The sequence below is a fragment of the Equus asinus genome, chromosome 18 (assembly GCF_041296235.1).
Source record: "Equus asinus isolate D_3611 breed Donkey chromosome 18, EquAss-T2T_v2, whole genome shotgun sequence".
Taxonomy (NCBI): Eukaryota; Metazoa; Chordata; class Mammalia; order Perissodactyla; family Equidae; genus Equus; species Equus asinus.
The window spans coordinates 19,569,554-19,592,071 of NC_091807.1; the positions used below are offsets into that span (position 1 = coordinate 19,569,554).

The window sequence follows — 22,518 nt, forward strand, 5'->3', positions numbered from 1 at the left end:
TGTTCCAGACATGAAAGGCTTCAATGGAGAGAAATATAGGTTTACTGACTCATTATTGGGACTGAGATCAGCAAAGCCATCACTCATGTTCTCAGTTTGCAATACCAAAGTCGTTGTTCTGGTGGTTCTCAGAAATACTTGCAAAGCTTAAGAAACTTTCAGAGCTCCCAAAGATCAAAATCTGGAGCATGCACATAAATGCTCTCAAGAAATCTGACAGGAAATTGTAGGGAACCTGACATCTGCAACTGCCTCCCGAGAATGATGGTCTCTCTTTCTCTTCAGGCTTCTAAACCTTGACTGATGACCTCCCATTGACAGACTTTGACTCCAAGCTGGTTGAGGAGAGGACTTAGGGAAGTGAAGCTCCTGGCTTTGCCCATGAAAGTCAGAAGGTAGCTCAGTGGAGAGGTGGAAGTGGTACTGAATTGACAACAGACAGTAAAGGAAAGGCCACTCTTTTGTCAGTTGAAGATCCATACAGTTCACTTTTGCCAATTTTAAATTTCTAAATAACAATGTAATAAAAGCATGCTTCAGCCTGATATAAGGCATCTATTTTCTGTCTATGATATGGGATGTGGTCCTTCCTCTGTGATAAAGATGTGATCACTCTTGCCTCAAAAGGAGAAAGTTTATAGTTCTGTATTCTGGAGTATCCATCTTGGAGTGATGTTTGTTCCTTTTCTAGTGAAGTCCCAAGCCCTTTTTGGTAACATCAATATTCAGTTATAGGTTATCTTAGTTTGGAGTCTCTAAAAGCAGAGGTTAAGACAAAGATTTGAGTGTAGGTAGTCTGTTTGGGAGATGATATAAGGAACTAGGAATGAGGATGCTGGGAGAGTAAGACGGAGAAAGAGAGAGAAAATGTGTGTCAGTGAGGCAGATAACACTGTGCAGAATGTGACTCAATCCCTGTGTAGAATGCACTATAGACTTATCACTCTCAGGGATAAAAGGCTGGGACATTTTTCCACTGGCACCCCATGTCCACTCATTAGGAATAAGCTGCCTTTATTAGCTCAATATTCTGTTGTCTCTCAAAGCCATCTATTTTTCTTTCCGCCCTGTTGCCTCAGCTGCTATTAGCCTGTTTACTACCCTTAGTTGCATAGTAAGGTTATCATCTTGTTTGCATTATTTACCCTTTCATGCATTTTCTAAACCTCATTTGTATTTTTTTCAGAATAAATGCCATATTCTGGAGCAGCAGTTTTATCAACTAATTTCTGATTAATGCAGTCATATTACAGGTCATGCATCTAAGTGATAGTAATACAATTACAGTAAATAATAACTAAGTGCATATGTATTCTTTATCCATGACATTTCAAATTCAGACTTATCAATGTCATAGATGTAAAGTAAATATAAATATATTTCAGGTTGTGATGAATGGAGGTATAGCTCTTTTTAATATATGTATGTTTCTTACTCTTTAATAAAATGGACAGGTCCAAAATAGTTTTTCTATTTTTTATGATTTCAATACACAACAGTTGTACTCCATTATCTAGGAATGTCTTGAATAAGTAAAAATATATTCCTATTGAATAACCTCAGTTTTACTCTACAACAAATGAAAGATGTTCTACATGAAGAAATATTCATATATCGATAGCAAATACTACGTGTATTTGCATGAAAATATTAAATGAGATGATATATATTTTGCTAAATTTCTCCAACCACATAGTTGTGACTATCATATGAATATGGCTGCATCTTTTAAACTTGCTACTGTGTTGGATTCCATAATAGTTTCTTAGAAAACATATTTTTCATGCTGAATACATATATCATATTTTAATATTTATGTGTGAGGCACTTTAAAACTAAAACAAAATTTAATATCTTTTCCTAAAATTGTTTCTATCTAAACCATCTAGATGCAAATTGAACAAAATTAACCGATAAAATGAGTCAAACTTAGAGCTGAGATATTATGCAAAGTGTAAAAATCCAGACTCCTTAGGAAAAATTAGCCAGTGTTGTAAAATCTTCTTTTCTCAGCCTTATCACTCCAGTTCATATTTAACTCAGCACATACTAATCGGAGGTGAGGAACTGGGTGTTCCAGTCTCTTGGAATAACATCTAATTCAATCCCATCTCAAGGATATGTGTCCTCAGAAACATACTGTCTCTACTGTCACTTCATCAGAAGAGACTATTTAGCTTTGTCTTAGCCTGAGTTGGCACTTTTTTAGAGGGTACTTTCTCACATGGAATCTGATCTACTTGTTAGAAGATTACCAAGGGACTCTATGATGTCTCAAAGGTCATCAGATATCCTTAGAGGCTCCAACAAGTCATAATTAACTTTGTGTTTAAAGAAGAGAACAACAGGGTCACCAACAAGACATTCTGGGCAAGCAGCCAGGACACCACCAAGGGAGTCATCAAGTCTAAATGTAAATTGTGTGGGCTGGACCTGCGATGTATACTGATCAGAAGCAAGGCAACTATTAACATGATAAGGGGAAAGAAATTTCTAATAAGGTGAGCAGGTGTCTTGGAAAGACTGGAACATTAGCCTTTAGGTTAATGGCTACAATATATATATTCTCAAATAGACATGATTCTATTCTAGAATCAGCTCCTACTATAAGCCAAGAACTAGGTTTAACCTGAGGGTGAATAGGGAGGCAGTGTCCCCTGGGATCAACATAAAATTGGCAGGATAGTGAGAGATAGAGACAACAAAAATAAGATGAAACTCTTACTCTTTGGGGCAATTTCTTTAGGATCCTTAAGGCCAAATTTTTAAAAACGTTCTCCAAACCAGAGGGTGTATATCTGTTTAAACCTTTAATAAGAACCAGCTGTATTTTAAGAAAGGATTCTTAGAAAATTCTACCCAAATAATGTGACCTCCCTTTAGTCGCTTTTTCACAGGACTATTCTATGCAGTCTCTCATACAGCTCAACACGCTTTATTTGCAAGTCTTAAAACCAAGCAGAATGGGGTCAGTTGTTACTAATTGAAAAACATAAAAAAGCAGAAATGTCCAATCTTACTGTTTCCCCTTTATTTTTGCATTTTTTGGAGTAGTTTTTCCTTTGTCTGTATTTCTCCTGCACCATTTTTGTCTAATCTCTGTACCTGGCTGTTTACCTCCTGCTCCACTCTCTCCTGATCTTTCGTTGACTAACTTGATGTTATTATCATGGAGAATAGGCTCCCATTAATACAGAGATCCCTGTCTTTTATTTTAGCAAGATGACCATATCAGAGAGCAGCATTAAAAGACAAAGAGACTTATTTTGAGAATAATTGTTGAGTTTTGCATTATCATTGAAAACAAAGCCTTGGACTCAGAAGCTGGTATCAAAACCCAAGAGTTGTTTATATGGTTTTTCATTGAACAAAAGACTTCTCTAACTAAGAGCATCTCTCTCTCTCCTTTATGCCCGTCATTTTTTTTTTTAATGGAAAATCTCAAACTCACACAAAAATAGAGAAAATTGACGTGAATCCCTAGGCACCTATTATCCAGTTACAATAGTCCCCAACACAAAGTCAGTCTTGTCTCATCCCTGCCACCGCCCAACCCTCTCTATTGTGTTTTGTTTTGAAATCCTGGATATCACATGACGTCTTCCATAAATATTTTGACAGAATATTTTCTTTTAATATCAAGACAACGTACTCTGTTTAACCACAGATTACCCATGTATCTCCTACTAGTTTGTAAAACAGTTAATTTTAGTTACCTGAAAATATACACATAAATATCCTCCTTAATGTATAATGTATAGTTCATATAAAGCAGCCATGTATATGTTCAGGTTAAATGACACACCTCCCTGAAAAAGGGCAATCCTTACTGTGTAAAGCTGGAGGAGATCTGCTCCTGGTCTGCCTGCATTTTTGTTCCTTTCTGATGCTCACGGCGGGAAACATCACGTAGTTCATATCAACATTTGGGGCATCATTCAATGAAGAAAGGGTTTTAACATTATATGACAAATTACCCCATATTTTGACTTAACACAGAATCTGTTATTCAAATGACTGGAAAATAAACAGAGTTTACAGCCAAGTTTACATAAAGTAAATGTAGAAAACTCAGACATACTCTATTAAAAAGTCAACGCTACTGGGAAGTACTTTTTCCCCCTCTAGAGAACTATAATACCATTGTGTTTATTCTACTTATGACAAATTGTTCGTATGAATTTTCATTAGGGGATTCAAATTTGTTTTTACTCTCTGGAACATTAGTTTGAAATCAGAAATAAAAAAACAACAAAGATCCATATATGCAAATCTAAAACAATTATGAAGAAACAAAATGAATGCTATGTCTTGGAAAATGCTAATAAAAGCAGGATGAAGCCAGAGCCTATTATAGATACAGTAGTTTGACTCAAACATGCCCTCAATTTTTCTGTTTCATCATATAAAAATTAGAGATTATCAGAAAGTGATAAAGACCTCCATCTTCTTTGTGAAAGAATAGAGCCAGCGCCATAGGGAACAACACAGAATACTAATGATACAAAGATAAAAACAATTACAAGATTACATTTTACATCGATTGGTTTAATATTGTGCATTTTGAATTAACAGTTTCAAGTTATTTTGTTACAAATATATTAAAATCCTTAAAGAAGAAATACCTCATGGGAGGTCTTCTCTCTCCTAGCTCTGATTATACTGATTCTGCAGTTTTCAGGTTTTCTAATCTTCCCTGAAGTTACTGGACCTGAGGGCCTGAGGACACAGAAAGAAGATGTGACAAGGTGGAGAACGCCAGTGACAGCAGAAACCCAGAGGACACTCAGGGAGTTGACTCAGCAGCAACCACACTGGAGAAGATAACAACTAGCCATGAATTCCATTTTTTTTTCACCTTCTCTTAATCTTACAGAGATTAAAGACTACTTTTCAGTAGTGACATTTTCTACTAGGAAGTAAAGAATTGCTCTGCTTTTTAAGTGGCAACTCTTTCTTAAACAAAATGATTTGGCTTTCAGAGGACACTGTATTTTTCCTCTTGCTTTGTCTTGTTTTATCTTATTTTAATCAAATGTGTTGGACACAAATGGCAAAAAGCGAAAAATAAAAGAAATCAGAGGCAGTGTTCTAGATTACAGGGAATTGAGCAATCTTGACATTAACTGCAAGGTAATAATCTTAAATTGGATACCCCCTCTCCAAATAAATAAACAAAAAGAGAGAAGAGAGAACACAACAATGACAGCAAAAACAGAACTATAAAGGAAAAATAACAGAACTGAGCAGTTGGAGAAATTTGGATATGGACATTATATTAGGTAGGAGTTCAGTAATATCTTTAATGTTTTGTATGTAGTAATTTTGTTGCAATTATGTAGGAGACTTGGTTTTTCTCTTAGGAGAAACATGTTAAAGTATTTAGAGTTAAAATGTAATGAGCTACAACTTATGCTCAAATGGTTCAGCAAAATAACACAAACTATATGTATATGTGAAAGAAAGAAAAAAGCAGAAAAACGTGGCAAACATTCTTGCAACTTTGCTTTAAATTTGAATTTTTTTTTTTTTTTGAGGAAGATAAACCCTGAGCTAACATCTGCCACCAATCTTCCTCTTTTTGCTGAGGAAGATTGCCCCTGAGCTAACATCCATGCACATCTTCTTCTGTTTTATATATGGGACGCTGCCACAGCACGGCTTGCCAGCAATGCATAGTTCTGCGCCAGGGATCTGAACTGCTGAACTCCCGGCTGCTGAAGTGGAGTGTGCAAAATTAACTGCTCTGCCACTGGGTCGGCCCCTAAATTTGAAATTCTTGAAATAAAATTTAGGAAAAAATAAAACAAGGTACACCTGGCAACTTGATTGATTGAATGTAATTAATAATTAATTAAAATAAATATAATTAATTATGTCACAAATTCATCCCATCTAATACCATACATCAATAAGAGAAAAGAACATATTGCTACATAAAAACACACACACAAACACTCAAAGTGGTAAATCTCACACAAATGAAGTTGAACAAGAAAAGCCACCCACTAAATAGTGTGGACCATATGGCTTCCATTACGTACATTTCTAAAATAGACACAACTGTTTGGTTAAGGGTAGTCAGTTTAGTGATAACTTTAGCATGTAAAGACTGGTAAAAACAAAAAAAAATTTACCTATTTTTGGAATTGAAGAATATTATTTTGGCATTAAAATTAACTATATTGCAAGTAAAAATCAGTAAGAGATTTTAATTAAGAGCTAGTGTAGGGGATATGCAGAAACAAATGGACTGAGGAATATACAAAGCGAACTTATGCAATTACCTCAATATTCATGAGCATATGGAAGAAATATCATAATTTTAATACGGAATTTCGGCAAGACAGGATGTCAAATATGGAGAAGATGTCAAGCAGAGCAAACATATTTAAAGAGAGAAATAAAATTCATAAAGCCACACTTCCAAAATTTTTATCAGACTCACATATCTTCTCTCCAGTATTATTTTCCACTTTGTCTCTGCCCTCAACTATTTAAATGTCATGAACTATTTTCTGGGGAGTCTCTATTTTGCACATATTTGGTAATCACTTCATTGCTCTTTGAATGTCTGTTTATGCTCTTTTATGGGATAGTTAAAGGGATTATGTGGGGGAAGAGAAGAGAATGCTCATGAATGCTTTAACATGTTTTATAAATAGGAAAAGCTAACAAACTGTGCAATCCTGCTAGGTTATTATGGAATTTTATTTTATAAAAGTTGAAAAAAGTAGTGACACTGAAAAATATTCTGAGAAAATTAACTAAAGGTTAAATGCCAAGGTTGAATTGCTGTGTCTGTCTGCTCTATACACAGATTTCTCTAAGTGGTAGGATTTTGAGACATTCTTTGGTGCATAAAGGAACACTTCTGTTTTACATGATGTGGTACTTTTCTTTGATTAAACACTTCCCCGCACATTTGATGAAGAACATAGGGAATCGCTATTACTTAGGTGTCTTTCATTTGTCTTGTTCTAGAGGCTTATTCCTACTAGGAAGGTTAGCTTTGCATGGTTTGGTTCACGTCCATAGTGGGAGCCGTAAATCCATCAAAACACATAAAAGAGACATCAGGCTTCCTAATTAAAGCTTGAATTTATGGTAGAGATGATATTCTCAGAGAAATTTTTCATGAAACAATAGAGGAACAAATACTTCTTTTATCTATTAAGAGGTTGCTAAGTTTATTTTGAAGGTGTAAAATGAAACTATAAGGAACATAAATGTAGTTACTATATTATCTCTGTTACAAGATGGTACCAAAGATATGACATTCGGAACAACAAAGTGGGTCATTAAACAACTCTAAGAATTGTTGTTTATAAAAATGTGGGTGCAAAGGTGATCCAAATAATACAATAGGGGAATGTTACTACTGACAGAACACCAATATCAACTTAGATACACGTGGACTATTCTGGTAACACAAGGGACTGTCAGCTTCCGAACAGCGGGCCCTTTTTCAAAGAATAAAATATTTATTTGTTTTAAACAGAGATGAGGTAGGACATTCACAGTGATATTTTTACCTCTTGCCTCATTGTTATTTTCACCAGAAATATTCTCAGACTCATTTCTTTTCTTCTTTTTTTTTTTTTTTTGAGGAAGATTAGCCCTGAGCTAACATCTGCTGCCAATCCTCCACTTTTTGCTGAGGAAAACTGGCCTTGAGCTAACATCCACACCCATCTTCCTCTACTTTGTATGTGGGACCACTGCCACAGCACAGCTTGACGAGAGGTGCATAGGTCAGCACCCGGGATCTGAAAGAACCCCAGGACACTGAAGCGGAAGGTGAGAACTTAACCATTGCACCACCGTGCCGGTCCTTCTCAGACTCATTTCAATTTCCCTCTTTCTTGAAATCTAATATCACTATCAACAAAATAATAGTTAAAAGTAGAAAGTAAGAAAGCTAAGTTTGGTATAACTAAGAGTTAAATGTAACATCCTGTACCCAAGATTAAATATCAGTCCATGGATGTGTGGATAATTGAAACTGCAGTATGTGAGGTGTCTTAGAATAAAAACCTTAGAAATAAATGCGCATGTATTATTTCAGCTCTAAAAAAGAAATGAAAAATAATATCCACAGGTATAGATATTTTAAAAATCTGATTTGCACTCTTTCAATTAATTTATTTATAATGACTACCATCTAAAATCATCTATATTCTCCTATCAAAAATTTAATAAAAAAGTTCAACAGAGAGGGAAAGAAAAAGTGGGTTCAAATCAGCATCATAGAAAATTATTAAAAGGACCCTCCTAGGTTAACTATTTAACCTTGAATATTCTGGAAAACATAATTTGAGATAATCTAAAGTGATCCAGTACAAAGCATCAAATGCAGTTTGCTTAAAATATATGTTTCCTAAAATTATTAGAATTGACGAGAACATGAGTAACTAAAGTCATTGAAGGGGAATTTTACATCATGTCTATTTATGGAGTTTGTAGTACATTATTCTTTTATTTAACATATTCTTTTTATAACACAATATTCCTACCTGTTTGTTACTGAAATATTCAATTTGAAAAAAATGCTGAAACATTTATACAAATTTTATTATTCTATATTTGTAAATTTTTCTGTTTACGCTGAAGAAATCTATGTTCAATACCTTTTAAAATAATACATTTTAGTGTTTTTGAAACTAATTTTGTAAAAGTTGCTTATTATAACAATGACTTTAAAATAAGTCTCAACTCATTTAGAAGAGAATATAGTAACATGCTTAAAGGAAAACTAATGTGTTACTCTGTGAATTCAGGACAATTGGGTCATCAGATTGTATTCCTTAAATATATACAATTTTTGGTTGTCAATTATACCTCAAAAAAGCTGAGGGGGACGAAAGAGGAGAATATAAGAGCTTTCTCTCTCTCTGCTCTTCACCTTGTGAGGATACAGGGAGAAGAAGAAACCAGAAGAGCACCCCCACCAGACACCTGATCTACCAGCACCCTGATCTTGGACCTCACAGTCTCCAGAACTGTGAGAAATAAATGTATGTTGTTTGAATGAATGAATGAATAAATAAATAAATGCTATCAATTAGATGTGGTCAAGACCACTACAAACGATTGGGAAAGGTAATTGTCAGGGGCTGGGGGGAGGGGAAGATGGGGAGTTATTGTTAGTGGATGCAGTTTAAGTTTTGCAAGATGAAAAGAGTTCCGGAGATGGATGGTAGTAATGGTTACAACGAAATGAATTCACTTAACAGTACTGAAGAGTACACCTAAAAGAGTTAAATTTTAAGTCTTGTGTTGTGTATATTTTACCACAATTAAAAAGAAAAAAAAGAAACAGGTGAATTCATACAAGACATGTTTTGTTTGTTTCTTTGTGTTTTGGTTACGATATAAAAATAAATCAGTTTACTATTTTCACTTTTCATTAACTAATTCACAAATTAACTTACTAGTCTGAGAATATCACTGTCAGTGTTGGATAAATATAAATAATTGGAAGTTCAACTAAAAATGGCCTGAATACCAGATATTTGGATTGGATATCTGCTCATTCATGTGTTCGATGCTTGACAGTTTAGAGTGATTTCTGTTCATTAAAGGACATAGTACCTTACGTAAAGGTTTTCTGCATTTTGTTGAGCTCTAAGCTATGAAGGAAAAAACATATTTGTGAAGCTAGCTGTGTACTGCATGCTGAAGAAGGGCTATGCAACCTAATTGCTTCTATGAGAGAAAACTGATTATTTGAGAGAGATAAATATATTCAAATGCTTTAAAAGTGAAGGGGCATCTGTCAAGTTCACTGCGTACTTTAAAAAGAATAGAAATAATATAACTTAAAAGAGACCAATTAAATCTGTTAGTGGCAAAATTATCGATTTTATTACTGTGAATCTAACCAATACAACTTGTTGTGAGAGAGAACATTATAGTTACATTATAGAGATATACAAATCCTTTGAATATCTAATTCCAAAACGGAACTTGAATTTTCATTTTCATAACCTCAACTTGAGACATCGACTGGATCTATTGTGAAATTCATAAGGGTAATTTGTTAAATAAACCTTTAAATATTTTATGGTTGATCATAACAACTCTCATGATAATCACGTTTAGTGTAATTGAGTCATATTTGCTTTGAATTTGTGGTCAGTATTATCTGGCATTGAGTGTGCATGTGTGTGTATGTTTGTGGTCTGTGTGTACGTGTATGTTGGGGGGGCATCTCTGTCCACAGAAGAGAATTTATCATAATTCTTGATTCAAACCGCATCCACTGTAAGTCCATGCATAATCTGCTTTATTGCTTATTAGTTATTTTAATGATGTTAAAAGAACCTATAAAACCACCCACACCCATAAACTGAGGTCTTGAGGTGGGGGAAATGTATATATATATCTATCTCCATTCTGTTCTATGCATCTTTACCCCACCCCAACTTTGATAAGACCATTATCTAAAAACTAATACTACTTATTATCTCACTTAAAAATTTATAGCATCCACATCTATACTTACAAAGTATATTTTTCTTTAAATTATTTTAGCATTTTAAACAACAGATGTCTTATGTACTATGATGAAACCTTAAACAATGAGTTTGCTATTATTTATTCCTCTTAAGTATTATATAATATGGCATGGTAAGAATACACCATGCTTTACACATCTACTGTCTGATTTGTGACTATCTGAGTGGTTTTCAGGTTTTACCTGTTCTAAAAGTTGCTTCCTCGAACATTCTTGTATGTTTTTCCTGTTAAACTTGAGAACAAATTTCTTTTAGAGAGATGCTTATGATAGTCTTTAGAGATTTGCAGTGTGTGATTTTTCTATTTTAGAAGTTATTGCCAGTCTGTTTCTACAAGCAACATATAAAATAGGTTCATAGATGACAGATGATGACAATGATGATAGACAGATAGGTTATAGATAGAAAAGGGTGACCATGTAATTTATTGTCTAAATAGGCACACTTTTGTGCTCTATTATTAATTAGATTATTAGTAATTACAATTATTATTAGTGTCTCACCCCAACAGGTATAAACTTGAGATATCCTATAAAACAAACAATAAAAGTCACAACAAAACATATATACTAAAAAAAAACTAGGTCTGTGGTTAATTTTGGAATAACCGCACCATATTCATGTAATGCCCCTAAACGTAAGCTTTATATGGTATATATTCTTCAAGATTTTTAGGGTAACAATAACAAATTTCAAGAAAGGAAATTCAGAATGTTATATGAATGCGTCATCATCAGATCTTTTATTCTTTCGCTCATTTATTCATTATGATTTGATAAAAATTAAGTACTATTTTGATCATTTTTTATCATTTATTCCTGCAAATCTCTTCACTAATATAAAATTCCAGAAGAGTATTCAATATAGGGAAAATAGATGAAACATTTCATTCTTATTTATGTCTATTGGTGTAATAAGACCTCCATATAATCAATTGGAACAAAATCTTCAATTTTCTTTAATAATTTCTGAATCCTTATAGGATAAAATTCTTATCTGAACTGCAATGTTAGTACCATTTTTTAATACCAAGGATGTTAATATAGTCATCTTTTATGTTTCCTCTTACAGGCCAGATGGATTCTTAGCCTTTACTGCTTGGTGTTGGATTTTTACAAGCATGTCCTTGAGGGAAAGACGTTTGTATTCATCTACAGCCACTGTCACAAGTAATTTAATGGTGATGTCAGTGTACCTCCAGTTACTCTTTGCCAAATAACGCAAAAAAGTCACACTATGATTGAACTATAAAGGAAGGGCAATCAAATTATTAGTTAGGGCTACAAAGAGCACTCTATAATTTTTAGCAATGTGAAAATATACTATTTTCTTCACAATGTGAAAATATACTTTTGTATATAAGGTCTTAAAATCCATAGCGAGAAGAGGCAGACTGGTAGTTTCAGCTCTAGTGTGAATTCCCCACTACTGTTCCCTTCCTCAGCTTTCTTCTACTTATCTTTGTTCTGCTAACTTTGGTTTTGTCCGTGTCTGTCTGTTTATCTATCTATATCTATATTTATGGGCCGATCTATCTATCAATCATCTATCTATCTATCTGTCTATCTATCTAATCTTTACAGTTCTCAAAATAACAGACAGCATGGAAAAGTTATAAAGTTAACAAGAAATGTAGTCAAGCTCTGAGTTCACGTCCTAGCTTTGTCACTTTCAGATTATGGGCGTTGAGCAAATCACATGAGCTCTCTATGACTCAGTTTCTTTGCATCATTCTAATTTCAAAAGACATTGTAATCATGCTTACTCTTTGTGGCTTGGGAGAGGATATTATAAACTATTTCATATAAAAGCACCAACGTAATAGTCAGTAAATTTAGCTGTATATGGCTAATAAGCAATCTATATTTATAATGTGTCAAATCTTGTTTTAAGCACTTTACATGGTTTAATTCTCACGACTGCATTGACATGTAAAAAGAACAAAGAGGTGAGTGACTTTTACAAGACCACATAGGTAGACCTGAGTTGCAAACCAGGCAGTCTGGCTTCAAAGCCAGTGCTTTCAACATCCCTTCTACGCAGAACTATGGTAGATTAAGTTATGATGTCACTTTCCATGTCTTCATTAAAATTATAAGAGTGATGTTAAAATAAGTAATTTTGTACTCTTGAGCTAACGTGGTTTATATCATAGTTCTGACTTGATCTGTGTGTCCCATCTGCTCTTAACTGTCATACAGTGTTTTCAGACCTTGTCCATCCACTGAACCCCACATTCAAGAGGGTTCTGCTTATGTAATTATTCTTTTGGACCAGCATGATTGGTCTCCCTCATACTGCAGTTGTATGAAGAGAGAATATAAATATTTTTGGCCAGGCCAGTGAGGAATAATTTTCTTCTTGGAGAGAGAGCTAAAATCTGACAGCTCTTTCTGTATTATCAGGTCAAGGTCTACTAAATCTTTTAACACTACCTTGGAGTAGTCTGTCCATGCAATATAGCTCATAGCCTTCTGATCAAGGGACAGTAACCTTGTCTCAGTGCAAATGTCGCAAGTCAGTCAGTTTCAAGTGTATTAACTATGTTAAATTTGCCAATCATGCTTTGCTCTTTTAAAGTAAATTTTTTTTCCAATTTAAGATTATATAGAGGGGAGATCTCATCGTTAGATAAAGAATGCCAACTCTGAGGATATTTATTAACCAAAGTTTATCCCTATCCAATCACCCCATGCCTGTCCTCCACTCCCAGTGTACACACACACAAACCATGAGAAATTGAACAGGTTCTCCCAGAGTGTGATAATCCTGTGTAAATAAAAAACTACAGAAAAATAGATATTTTTTATTTTCTCTTCCTGATTTTCTTCTTAGAAATCAGGTAAGAAAGTACCAGAATGTTTATCAGCCACAGTTCTAAATAATTAGAATCTTGACAGCAAGACTAAAAATTCAGTTCCCTCAAAATTATTTAAAGTGGTCAAATTTGTGTTAGTTCATGAATCCATAGAAAATTCAAGCTTAATTCTTAGGTAAAGGTACTGGGATGTTTTGTCCCCAATACGCATACATGTACGATCACAGAACAGAGACAGTGGGGGCAATCCATTTAAAAAGAAATGTTTAATAATGCATTTTGTTCAAGGAGCTCAATATTTATTTTTTTTGTCTTTTGAGAAATGATGATCAACAAATACTTAGATGGAAGGTTTTTATAAAATGTCTATAATGTGTAAGACAAATTATACTCTAGAATTACAAATAAATATGGGGAAAATGGCTTATTTCATATGTGGGAAGACACCAACACATTGATTTTAAAGCCTGTTTTTCTAGAAACATTTGTGCCAGAGGAAGAAAGGTATGAGAAGAGAAAATCTATTCATGATATTTCTTGTAAATGTCCCTTCTACTATGAGAAAACAACTTACAAATATGAGATGACATGATAACTCTGAGAGTCTTGACAATTATCATTAATGACCCAAGAATATAGCAGTCATAAGACTTCCTATACTTGGCAGGAAGAAGACAAATGTCATAAGCAACAAACATGGTTCATCGCTGGAGTTCCATAAAATCCTCAGATATACCCTGGGAGTCTAAATTCATCTTTGTAAGCTTGATCAATAAGATAAAACTATATCTACTTCTTAAATTCTATATCTCTGTATTTATACAACTTCTAGCACCATGGAACTGTGCATTTTGACAAGGGAAACAAATACTAGTGTTTTAATTCTTGTTATCATATTTCTAGAAATAAATAGGCAATGTTGAATACAGATGCAGTATTTTTCTTGGTTTTCTTGCTTTCTGAATAATCTATGATATCCATTTTATATCTGTTTGAAATTATGAAAAAGACCTCTTAACAAATTCAGCAAATTTGTTTTTTAGTTTGGTTAAGTTTCTATACATGTATTATGTATTTGGAAGAAACATCTCTTGGATATTTGACTCTACTATATAAATTGCACACTTCATATATGTAACACACACACGTAAACAAACACTTTAATAATAAGGTATGAAATGAGACTATTACTATTTTCTAAGAATATTAGCTATGTTGTCAGAGCAGAGCTGTTAGTATTTTATTTTTTATTATATTTAGTTAATTCCCACTTCTGTTTAAACTGCCATTAATCACAGTTATTGAATTCTTAATTTTACTTATATTTTTTCTTTTAAATAGTTACACTTATTTTAATTTTCTATAAAATCTTTCACAGTAACCTATTTCCTGAAGATATTTATAATCTTACTTTTATTTCTTTATTCATTATAAACATAGCTCTTTTATATTCTCTGTATGAAAATTCTAACTTGGAAGCAGGACTCCTTCTGCTGATTTTTGCTAATAATGGCTGTTTGTTTTCTATTGTGTCCCTGTTATCTTTGACCTTACACCAGCCATTTATTTGAAAAATCAGTCATTGAAATAATTTGAAGTCTGGTATGAATGTATCTTCTGCTGAAGAGAATTTACATTTGCTGTTGGTCAAAAGTCCAGTATCTACCAGGAGTGCATATCCTACAAGACCAGAATAACTTTAATCCAAGTTCAAGAATCATGGTTCCTATGACCATGAAGGAGTAAGCAAGCCTGGAATCCCACGTGGAACTTTTATTTATTTATTTATTTTTAAGAAGATTAGCCATGAGCTAACATCTGCTGCCAATCCTCCTCTTTTTTTTGCTGAGGAAGACTGGCCCTTAGCTAACATCCACACCCATCTTCCTCTACTTTATATGTGGGACACCTGCCACAGAATGGCTTGCCAAGCGGTGCCATGTCCGCACGCGGGATCTGAAAGGGTGAACCCTGGGCCTCCAAGAGGAGGAACGTTGAGAATGTAACCGCTGTGCCATGGGGCCGGCCTCGAAACTTCTTGTCCATTCAGTCTTATCCTTAGGATACAGTCTTTTAGAGTCCCAGATGTATGCTGTACACGTAAGCAGGAGTGGGTGGAGACAGAGTCTGCCTCGAGAAGTGCTTTGGGCTTTGACTTCTGTCCCTCACAAGTAGCTAAGCTGCATAACTTTCAGCTGTTTTGCAACTGTATTATTCTCATTTGCAAATGCTCTCAAGGTAATATTGATTTTTAATGCTAGTCATTTTTCTGGGTTATTATATTTTCCTAAGTTATCGTTTGGTATAAATTTCCTGGGTGATATTTTTAAATTGCAAACATGATTCTCATTCTCATTTGTCAGACAGATCCCTGCACTGTTTTCAGGGAAAGAACATAAGGTATGAACACCATAATTTATGAAACTGTAGCTGCTTACATTTTAAAGTTAACTCTCACCACTACACACCCTTAAAATCTACATGCTTACACAGAACTACTTGAGTCTTCCTGAATGAATCCTACCCTCCCTTGTTTTAATTTGCTTATGAACTTCCCCCTCCCTCATATTACTATTTCTCTATCTTTGCTTGTTAACTTTTAATTATTTAGCACAGTTTATAGAAATTGCTCATTATCCTTGTCTATTTATATTTGTAATTTAAATCCTTTTCTTATCAGTTTATATGAAATTTTAAAGAAAATATTGAGATTAAATATTTTTACATTTGTAGCAAATATAGCATATCAGTTGTATTTTGCCTGCGTCTCCGGTTGTCATGAAATACACTGTGATTAATTTTATTAAATAAAATTTTAGAATGCTATCATTTTGATTTCCAACATACAAATTTGATAAAAGAGTACGGAAAATATTTTTGACAGATAATTATAATTTTCTAGTGATTTGAAAATGTTGTATTTGTTTTTCTATAGTATAGTTTTCAATGCACTTATACGTTATAAGATGTTAATTTCTAAATGAGTGGTACAAAACGAGTGGTACATTCTTCTACTTTTTTCTCCAATGGCCAACTGATAGCCCACACTAATGTTTTCATTACTCTTATCTTTATCACAGTTCCATATCTTATACTTTTCACAATATATTCTAATCTTGACTTTTAAAATTTTTCTTTGATCAAATATTTATTGAGTCATAAATGAGGAGTATCTAGTAGAGAGCAGGCATTTAATAATGACATTATATACTTATTGATGATTTTACTGTTTTTGAAAGATTTCACATTATTGTTTCATTTATTTCTACCAATAGTCCTGTGTGGTAACTAGGAAATATTTTATCTTACTCATTTACAACCCAAAATTGAGATTCACTGTATCAACTGACCTGCTTTGAATCCGATATTTTGTAAGTTTTGTACCAGGAACCAAGCACCAGGGTCTTCAGCGGTGTCTAATCCACGCTCTTTCTACTTCTCCTGCTGCCTGCATAACAAGAGACTTGTGAATAAATTGAATTGATCAAAAATTTATATAGAATACTATTATTTCCACTAGCCAAATATTAATATGCAAATCAGAAAATCCTGAAACTTTAATTTCACCCTCTCTCATGGCAGTATGAAGTCTTCATCTGCATACTATAGCTTATTTTGTTATTAGTTTGGAATAAAATAACTAGAATATGGCTATTATTCCACAGAAGGACAATAAGCACATAAATGCCCAACACATCATGTGGTCCATAATGTTGAATTCACGAACAATTGCTGCTTTGATAAGCTTGAGTTGTTGTTATAGAGCAGAAAGAATAGCATTCAATAGAGCAAAATTTTCTAATTTGCCCTATTTATAGTAAAACTTGATTTTAATTTTGTCTAACTACCTTATTTATCTTCTTTTATAACTTCTAATTTTCTGTAAAAATGTTCGCTTTGGTTTTTTATATTCTCGGCTCTTTTGAAAAACAATCTTACTTTTGTTGGTATGTAATTTCACATAAATAATTTCATATTGTTAGAAAGAAATAACTAATATGTATTTTTACAATTTCCTAGTGAATGCTGTGTATTAAAAACAGGTGTATTTAAATATATCAAAATCTTGGATAATGCCAAATGTTAATTTTTCTATTATGATGGTAGATGTTCAAAGTAGTGACATATAACATTTGTGAAAATATTGCATCATTTTAATCATCCATGGGTATATTGTACAACATTTAAATAACTTCTAGAGGGAAAAATACAAAGTAAGCCTCTCTTTTAATAGACAAATGTAACATTTAAAACATTATTCTTTGTCCTTTGGACATAGTCATTTGAGAAATAAAAGGACCTTAAGATGTATGTAGCACTGGCAGTATTCTTTTCTAGTTGCATTAGACTGTGTTTTTCTCTGCATTCAGTTCATTAGTTATCTCTTTCACAACTGGGAGCATTGTACTTAAGGAATTTAAAAGGATCGCCTGTGATCACCTAATCAAACACAGAAAAAGTTCCTTTCGACATTTCCGTGATGTTAGCCTCTTTCTTAAGGAAGGAAAATGTATTAGTTCATTTCACTTAAAAAGGTCCTTACTGTGAAAGTCCTTTTCTTTCATAGTTAATTTTCATCCATTCTTCTGTTGTAATAGCCTCTCCACTTCTCAGTCCACTGGAGAACGGGAAAATAGCTCATTAGGAAGATACTACCTTTTTTGTAACTTTGCATGTGTAAGGAAAGAGTTGTCATAATACCCATAGCTTTGTCCTTTGCAAACTTAATGGTGCTAATGTTTTTCTCTAATAGAACCTTTTAAATCTTATTGCTCATCTAGTGACACATTCCAAAGCCCATCTGGAAATTATGATAACGATGCACTAGGACTCTGGGCATTTAAAAAAGGCTTTTAAGCCAGGCCTTTGCACATGGAAATAATGCAGCAAATGAAAGCTACTGACCACACACCTCCTGTCTTTAGCAGTGCCCAGAAATTCTGTGCAAATGGAATTAAGGGTTAGGAATACGGTTCAATATCAGGCAGCGCCACTGCTGGTCTTAATCAAAGGCAGAAATTTCCTGTAGGCCTCAAACACTTTGTGTTTACATTTAACATGTATCCACCAGATGAGCTAAAGCTAGCAGGATCATGACTCTGGAATCAGTGATCAGGTTAGGGAGGTCTGTTCAGTGCTCCATCTCACTGTGTGTGCCACCTGATGGTCTTTCCCATCAGCTCCTTGGTTGTCTCAGCTGGACTTGACCTCTGCCCTAGCTAGACTTGGAATATTTACCTCATCCTTCCGTTCTCTTATGCTACCTCAGATCTTGATCTTTATTTACCAAGAATCTGGCAGAAGATAATAATAGATGCGGAAAGATACAAAACAGCTGTATGCAAAAATAGTTGTGCGTTCAACACTAATCAGAAATGACACAGGATAAGCAAATTGGTGAATAGAGGTGGTGGGGGGAGGCTTAGGAGAGCTGACATGCAGGCAATCTTAATTATCAATAGCAGTTTCACCAGAACTAGAAAGCCATCCTGTTGACATTCTCTTCTTCCTGAAAGTTATTTCTTATTCTTCATGTCTGAGGAACCACATAAGAACTAACATTGTGACATTATTACCTTAGAATATGCTGGTTCTCTTCTTAACAAATCCACCCCCTAACTCATCTGAGCAGTACTAACCTGCTGCCACTTATACATTAGTCTGAACTCATGTGTTCAAAAGCAGGGACCACGTAAGTACCAGAGACAAGTCAAAGTAAGAGTGTCAATGATTACATAAGCCAGTCAGAAAAAAAAAATTAGACATCAGTAAAAAGCAATCTTAAATTGAGGAACTTCTTTTTTGAAAAAGAAACTGCTGTTCACTTCCTGCTGAGTTCTGATCAAAATCTCTGGGTAAAAATTAGTCTGCTGAAGTAAAAAGATCAGATGACTCACCCTGAGGAGCATAGCGTGGTGTCCAAAGGCAATAATTACTCTTAAATTTTTCTCTTTGATAATGTTTAATCTTCTATCGTAGCTTTTCTGTAATAGACAGAAAATGATTCCTAACATTTTAATCAAAGATAAAACATTGTGTATAGTTTTTAAAAATGTCCCATTTGCAAGCATGTATCTAAGGCACTTAAACTGAGTCATGATAAACAGGTTTTGTAGAACATTCTTTGTTCATTTATACATTCATCTGCTTATTCAATAATTATTTCATGAGCCTGGGGGCTGGCCCCGTGGCCGAGTGGTTAAGTTCGCACGCTCCGCTGCAGGCGGCCGAGTGTTTCGTTGGTTCGAATCCTGGGCGCAGACATGGCACCGTTCATCAAACCACGCTGAGGCAGCGTCCCACATACCACAACTAGAAGGACCCACACGAAGAGTATACAACTATGTACTGGGAGGCTTTGGGGAGAAAAAGGAAAAAAATAAAATCTTTAAAAAAAAATAAAATAAAATAATTATTTCATGAGCCTGTACTATGTAATAGAGACTTGAAATATAAAATAAGACCCAGCCCTTTATGTATGACAGACAGATATAGAAAGATAGAGAAGTAGATAGCTAGTTCAAAAATTGAGGGATAGATGATACGGTGCGGTAGATACCATATAATGGATGCAAGAATATGTGTATCAACACCAAATTCTTTTAACAGAGAAAATGGACAGTCTATTTAGTATTTCTCCTATTTGCACAGGATCAGGCAATCCAGCTCAGAAAGACATTTTAAAGTGGGACTTGAGAAGTTCCACTTATGGTTAGGTTATAGAAGGCCCTGGATAACCTTCACTCTTACAGAAACAAGAAGAAGTTATAGTATGAAAAAAGAAATAATACTTTTCTTTAAAGTCACAATAAGGAGCTGTGGATACAAAGAAATCTAAAATAACTAATCTCTACTGGGAGATGCCTTTCATAGATGAACAAGGGATGGGGACACTTTTATATGTGGGTCTAGTTGCTGAGGTTGGGATCAGAGCAGAGATGGGAGCCATACAGCCCAGGAAAGACAGCATTTGGAAAAATAGCCACATTTTGACCAACTCTGCGATGGCATGTTGGCTGTAATCTGAAATAACCCCGAACACATGATTAATTCTCTTCAACAAGTAATTCTCTTTTAAGTAGAAGTTGGGATGACGATTGGAAAATGAAAAGTGGTCATATGTTCACATAGTCTGGCACCATCGGGGATTCACAATCTTGACTTCTGCTGGTAAGACAGTATCTCATACTTATCGTCTTGCAATCAGTTGTTCCATAACATCATGTTCTACGATCTTACAGCCTTACTATCTTGAAGTCTCACATTCTCACAGTGTGACAGTCTCAAAACCTTGTAACATTGTGGATTCCAAAGTGTTCAAAATAGCAACTCACAGATATAGGAAAATGAGCAAAATCCATTTCAAATAAATACAAAGAACAGAAATCAATTTAGGAATAAATGCAAAGACAATGGATGACAAAGAAAAAAAAAGACACGGACCCCAAAATATTTATCCAAGAAAAATATTTTGTTGTTACAAAATTTGTTGTTACAAATATTAAATAAACAGATTTTCAGATGAAAAGCTGAAATAATTTGTTGCCAGCATATCCACATTATAAGAAAAATTAAAGGAATCTCTCCAGGCTAAGGGAATATACCAGATGGTACGAGATGGAATGAATACCAGAAAGAGTAAATGTGTGGGCATAAATAAAAGCTTATTTTATCGTGTATCTATCCATCTTTATTTTATTTAAAGGATTATTGGTGGTTTAAAGCAAGATAATAGAAATGTCTTACGAAGTTTATAACATGTGGAATTAAAATATATGACAGCAAGAGTATAAAGGTGAGTGGGACACTTACCTTGTTAATGAAGTAGTATAGGATTATTTGAAAGTGTACTTTGATTTCCTAAAGGCAAATATTATAATATCAAGAGAATCTACCCAAGACAATGAAACGAACACACGTGAAAAGATTTTCCTATGAAGTTAATAGAATCTTTTCCTCTTACCATTATCTTCCCTTTCATTATTGAATAATTCAGTCTTAAAGCCATTAGATGGATCAGAGCAAGTCAGGTATTCATTTCTAAGTCTAACTAAGATGTTGTGGCACAGAACACAGAGTTTTCAGGACACGAGCAGGGTGAAAAGAGCATCTCCATGGCTGGCAAGATGAGTTAGACCCAAATAGGATGCGGAGGGGTGATTTTGAGTGTAGTAAAAGAACTCCAGAAGGGTGGAAGGGATTTCCATGCAGTGTAAGTGCGAGCTTGAGAAGGATGGATAAGGCATCCCAAGTGGAGACCTACTTAGTATGGGGAATCAAAGCAGAAGAGAGATTGAGGAGAGCTTCCGCCCAGAGAATGGTCCAGCATGGGGAGGTAAAGGCCACATGTCGGGAGCCAGGCATCCATACATGGGGGCCCTGGGATGTAGTGTGTCATAGCCTGAATAGTTGGAGAAGGGCATCCACATGGAGGTAGGATGTTAAAGCCAGAGCAGTGCGGGGAAGCATCCATGACTGAGGGCAGCTCAAGGTCATGTCTAAGCCTAGGCAGGGTGAGGAGGGCCTCAATATAGCATCAATGTAAGGAGATGACCTTGTCCAAAATGTCAGATCTCAAGCAAGGTGGGAAGAGCATCCATGCAGACAGACTGATAATTTGGAGTGAACAGTTCAAGCTCCAGCAGGATGAGATTAGACTTTTCATGGGCCTGATGTGGGGTATTAGAAAGTGAGTACAGTGGCTTAGGGGGTCAGAGCATGAGCGGGGAGGGAGTAATCTGCATAGGGAGGAGAGCGGTCACAGAGGTATGTTGATTACATATAGTGGACTTGATTAAATAATTAAATTTATTAAGAGTAATAGGGTCATTTTTCTCTCTGGATTATATGAAGAAGAAAAAAAGTAGAATGAACCCTTTGACCTTAAGTAAGAGTTGAAATAATTGACATGAATTCACTCATTTTAAAAATTTTTATTTAAAGACATTATTTGCTTAGAGAAGTTTTAGGTTCACTGCAAAGTAGAGAGGAAGGTACAGAGATTTCGCATATATTCCCTGCCCCCACACATGCATAGCCTCCCCAAATATCAACATCCCCAGAGAAAATGGTACATTTATTAAAATTGATGGGCTTACACTGATACGTCATAATCACTCAAAGTTCATAGTTTATCATAGAGTTCACTCTTGCTGTTGTACTTTTGATGGGTTTGGAAAA

The 22,518-nt window shown here is 34.6% G+C and overlaps 1 long non-coding RNA gene across 2 annotated transcripts in view; it reads left to right on the top strand.

Moving 5' to 3' along the window:
- Window positions 1–17,652, top strand: part of LOC123278314 (uncharacterized) — a 31,674-nt gene extending 14,022 nt beyond the window's left edge. Inside the window, exons 3-7 of one of the 2 annotated variants that reach the window (XR_006515657.2) lie at window positions 4,675–5,282; window positions 7,615–7,800; window positions 8,921–9,017; window positions 11,592–11,689; window positions 14,006–17,652. This is a non-coding gene — a long non-coding RNA (uncharacterized lncRNA). Of the gene's footprint in view, window positions 1–4,674; window positions 5,283–7,614; window positions 7,801–8,920; window positions 9,018–11,591; window positions 11,706–14,005 lie in introns of both variants that reach the window. The other variant, XR_011495361.1, reaches the window with a different exon arrangement.
- The last annotated feature ends 4,866 nt before the right edge of the window (window positions 17,653–22,518 follow it).